Raw genomic sequence first — 4,709 nt, 5'->3', positions numbered from 1 at the left:
ATTTCAGTTTTTTTTATGCGCACATTGAAAGTGTGCAGGTGGATGGAAACCCACCTATTGACAGGTGTAACAACAGTAACTAAGGGGGGCGGGGCTTAACAAATGGTCAATTTCCAGTTCTGCAGTTAAGAGGTTTTGCAAAGTCTGACTTGAAACAAACCTGACAGAAATGAGCCTGAGAGGTTTTGGGTAAGAATGCAAAAATATACTCAAGAGCACAACGTTGATGTTTCAAGTCTCCTTTGTTTGACTTTTTCTCAACACAACTCATGAATGCATCTTTTCAACAGCCAATTCACAAATCCTGTGTGCCCTCGAATGCATCAACAACACAGAGTTGTGAGAACGGTCAGCCGCATCACCACAAGAGACTAATGCAGCTTTGTCAACAGAAAGCAGACTTCATGTTGACTGTGATGGATCATCTCTCGAGTCTCTGCAGGTTTCCAGAGAAGAACTGAAACCACTGGCTGGCTGCAACGAAGGAATCAATCTGATGGATGAATTGGAAAATGGTCACGGGAGTTTCTCAGAGCGAGAAGTCCGAACACCTGGATCAGCTTCCACCTGGATTAAGTGTAAATGCTCCAAATAACTTCCCCCTGATTCTCTCTGTGTCACCTGAGACGCTGGTTTCAGGGGGAGCTCAGAGAGTAGAAAGCTGCAGACACCTGATCTATGTGTGTCACAGAGTCCCCACAGAACAAACTGGTCTTTGTCTGAACCACCAGAGGACCGGCGTTATCTCTGTCCTGCAGAGAGCTCGTATCGACAGTCTGACCGTTGGCCTGTGTAACGCTGCACGCTGACGTGGTCGCTGTGAAACATCAGATCAGGGCGACACACTCAAGTGTTTACATGCTTCAAATGATATATATCTGATGGTCAGCTGAGGTCACGGCAGGAGCGGGACGGGAGCCAATCGCATCTTTGACATTGAAAAAGAGGTGGAGCTACGAGGCTGACCGCTGACCCAGGATCTGTGCTTCTGTTGTCAACAGAAGACAAAAAATAGAACAAATGTTCTCAAAATGTCCGAGCTGTGATCGAGCAGCGGTGGAATGTAAATGAGTACATTGACTCAAGTACTGCACTTAAATACACATTTGAGGTACTTGTACTCGAGTATTTTCTTTTCATGCTACTTTCACTACATCTCAGAGGGAAATATTGTACTTTTTACATCACTACATTTATCTGACAGCTTTAGAGTTTATGTCTTTCTGTCCGTCCTCATCGTCTTTGTCTCTTTTTACCTTTGATCTCACCTGAATGTCCTCCAGGAGCTTGAGACCACGAGACAACACCTGAGAGGAGAGGACACAAGAGGAGAGGACACATGAGGAGAGGAGACAAGAGGAGAAGACACATGAGAAGAGGACACATGAGGAGAGGAGACAAGAGGAGAAGACACATGAGGAGAGGACACAAGAGGAGAAGACACAAGAGGAGAGGACACAAGAGGAGAGGAGACAAGAGGAGAGGACACAAGAGGAGAAGACACAAGAGGAGAGGACACAAGAGGAGAAGACACATGAGGAGAAGACACATGAGGAGAAGACACATGAGGAGAGGACACAAGAAGAGAAGACACAAGAGGAGAGGACACAAGAGGAGAGGAGACAAGAGGAGAAGACACATGAGGAGAGGACACAAGAGGAGAGGAGACAAGAGGAGAAGACACATGAGGAGAGGACACAAGAGGAGAGGAGACAAGAAGAGAAGACACAAGAGGAGAGGACACAAGAGGAGAGGAGACAAGAGGAGAAGACACATGAGGAGAGGACACAAGAGGAGAAGACACAAGAGGAGAGGACACAAGAGGAGAGGAGACAAGAGGAGAAGACACATGAGGAGAAGACACATGAGGAGAGGACACAAGAAGAGAAGACACAAGAGGAGAGGACACAAGAGGAGAGGAGACAAGAGGAGAAGACACATGAGGAGAGGACACAAGAGGAGAAGACACATGAGGAGAGGACACAAGAAGAGAAGACACAAGAGGAGAGGAGACAAGAGGAGAGGAGACAACAGGAGAGGAGACAACAGGAGAGGAGAGGACGTGTTTGAAGCTGCAGTTCCTCTGATGTCCACTAGGCGCTGTGCTGACTCTATTGAAGGAAACAGAAACATTTTGGATTATAATATAATATTTAATGTGTTCCTCTCAGCTGATCACAGAAGCAGAAGAAGGTGAACTGTTCTTTGTTCCATCTGTCTTTGTCAGTCTGCTGGAGACGCTTCAGACTTTAATCTGTTGCTTTAACCCTGAGAAGACCTTTTTTTATATAACATGATTATTATTACAGCTAATTAAAAGTGAACGCCGGTCGCATTAACACAGTATTAACGAGTTTTTGATGGTTGTTTTCCAGGTTTAACGGGCTGGAATAAGAACATTACAGCCAGCGAGTGTTTCTGAATGTTTCCTCTCATCCAGCAGATAAAACCTGAACTCCCACGTTGAGCAGCAGGCTGCTGACCGTCACGAGGAAACCTGGAATAATGTGTGTGTGTGTGTGTGAGAGTGTGTCTGTACACGTGCAGGTGTGTGTGTGTGTGTGTGTGTGAGAGAAGACTGAACAGAGACCGGTCCAGGGCGTGGTTAGCCTAGCTTAGCACAAAGACTGGCAGCAGGGGGAAACTGCTTTTCTCCTCCTCTTCCTCCTTTTGGGGGAAGTTATCTTCATCTCTCACCTCCGTCCATTCTTCCCTTCCTCTCCTCTTCTCCTCTTCTCCCATGTTTCTCCCTTTTACCTTCCTCCTCTTCATCACCTCGTCATGAAACTCTCACTCCCCCTCTTGTCCTCCTCCTCATGTTCTCCCTCCTGTTCTTCCTCCTCATTATTTCAGCTCCCGGGTCATTAAGTCAACATAACAGAGTCGACATCACTGACACTGAGCTGGGATTAACTCTGTGTGTGTGTGTGTGTGTGTGTGTGTGTGAGAGCGTGTTACTCGTGTTGTGGGGGCATAAATCTGTTTACAGTCATTGTGGGGACTCGCCTTCCCCATAATATAAGTCATTACATTTTAGAGTGAAGCTTTGTTAGAGTCAGTCAATGTAAGTCAATGTAATGTCCTCTGAAGTGATGGAAACACGACTGTGTGTGTGTGTGAGGGCGGGTGGTCTCTGCAGCAGCAATAATAGAAGCACGTGGTTGTTGTTCACACTGAGCTGAACTCGGTTTCTAACCGTCGAGCTGATTTCAAACAAACTCTTGAAATATTTCCAAACTAAAATGTGAATAAATCAAATTTCTGATTCAATTTTTTTGTTTTGGAGAAATGGAACAACAAATGATGACTGTCGAAGATGTTCCTGTTTTTAGTTGAGTGTTGGTCGGGCCAACAGTCTGACATCACAGCTTCTCTTCGTGGGGACGTTGGACTGAGAGGACGGACAGAGCTCATCAGACGTCAGCGGGAAACTTCTGCTGCATCTTCACTTGAATTAATAAATGAAGTCATCAGTTCTGTCATTCCCTCAGTGTCAGTGACCCTCAGAGGGAGGAGCTGAACAGTCTGATGGCCACAGGCAGGAATGATTTCCTGTGGCGCTCTGTACCTTTGGGAGGAATGAGTCTCCCACTGAAGCTGCTCTTGTGTCCGACCAGTACGTCATGGAGAGGATGGGAGACATTGTCCAAGATGACCAGCAGCTGTATCCACGGATACAACACCGTGTCCGGAGAAGCAGCTTGGACCACACTCATCCTCCGACACATCCGGGTACTGTCCCCCGATGACTCCGTCTGCCTGTCCGGTGTGTGTGTGTGTCCGGTGTGTGTGTGTGTGTGCGGTGTGTGTGTGTGTGTGTGTGTGTGTCCGGTGTGTGTGCATCCAGTGTGTGTGTCGCCGGTGTGTGTGTGTGTCCGGTGTGTGTGTGTGTCCGGTGTGTGTGCATCCAGTGTGTGTGTGTGTCCGGTGTGTGTGCATCCAGTGTGTGTGTGTGCGGTGTGTGTGCATCCAGTGTGTGTGTGTGTGTGTGCTGAGTGACGCCACAGACACCATTCACTCTTGTTGTTAAATAAGAATCAATGATGTCACAGATAACATTTGTAATATGTGGAAACAATTCATCATTTCATCACCTGAGTCGATGATGTTTACAGCAGGACGACTGAAACTTTCAGACACACACACACACACACACACACACACACACACACACACACACACTCACACACACTCTCACACACTCTCACACACACTCTCACACACTCTCACACACTCTCACACACAGATTAAAATGCCATGGTGACATAATCCCCAGATTGATCTCTTTGTTTTTGGTGTGGGAGGAACATGGCAGCAGCAGAGCTGTACCACACTGTGCCAGGCTGCCTTTAAAGTGATGGATGATGTGTGTGTGTGTGTGTGTGTGTGTGTGTGTGTGTGTGTGTGTGTGTGTGTGTGTGTGTCCTGCTCCTCTGAGTTGAGAAACTTTCCAGTCTACAGGAATAAAACAGTTAATGAGCTTTAATGAGGCGGACAGTTGAACCTGCTGCATGTTGATGAATCTAAACTTTATTTTCTGTCCTCTGAGCTGAAACAGTGAAACACTGAAACATCTGAACGCCACACAATCAGGGGCGGGGCCTAACCATCACCTGCGTGTTCATCAGAGAACCCGTGCTTTATGAGAAAAAGATGTACGAATGCTGAACCGTCGTCGCTGCGAGTGAAGAATAAAGAGGGAGGCCGCC

The sequence above is a fragment of the Enoplosus armatus genome, chromosome 15 (assembly GCF_043641665.1).
Source record: "Enoplosus armatus isolate fEnoArm2 chromosome 15, fEnoArm2.hap1, whole genome shotgun sequence".
NCBI lineage: Eukaryota > Metazoa > Chordata > Actinopteri > Centrarchiformes > Enoplosidae > Enoplosus > Enoplosus armatus.
The sequence above is the reverse complement of the archived record's forward strand: the minus strand, read 5'-3'. Positions refer to the sequence as shown.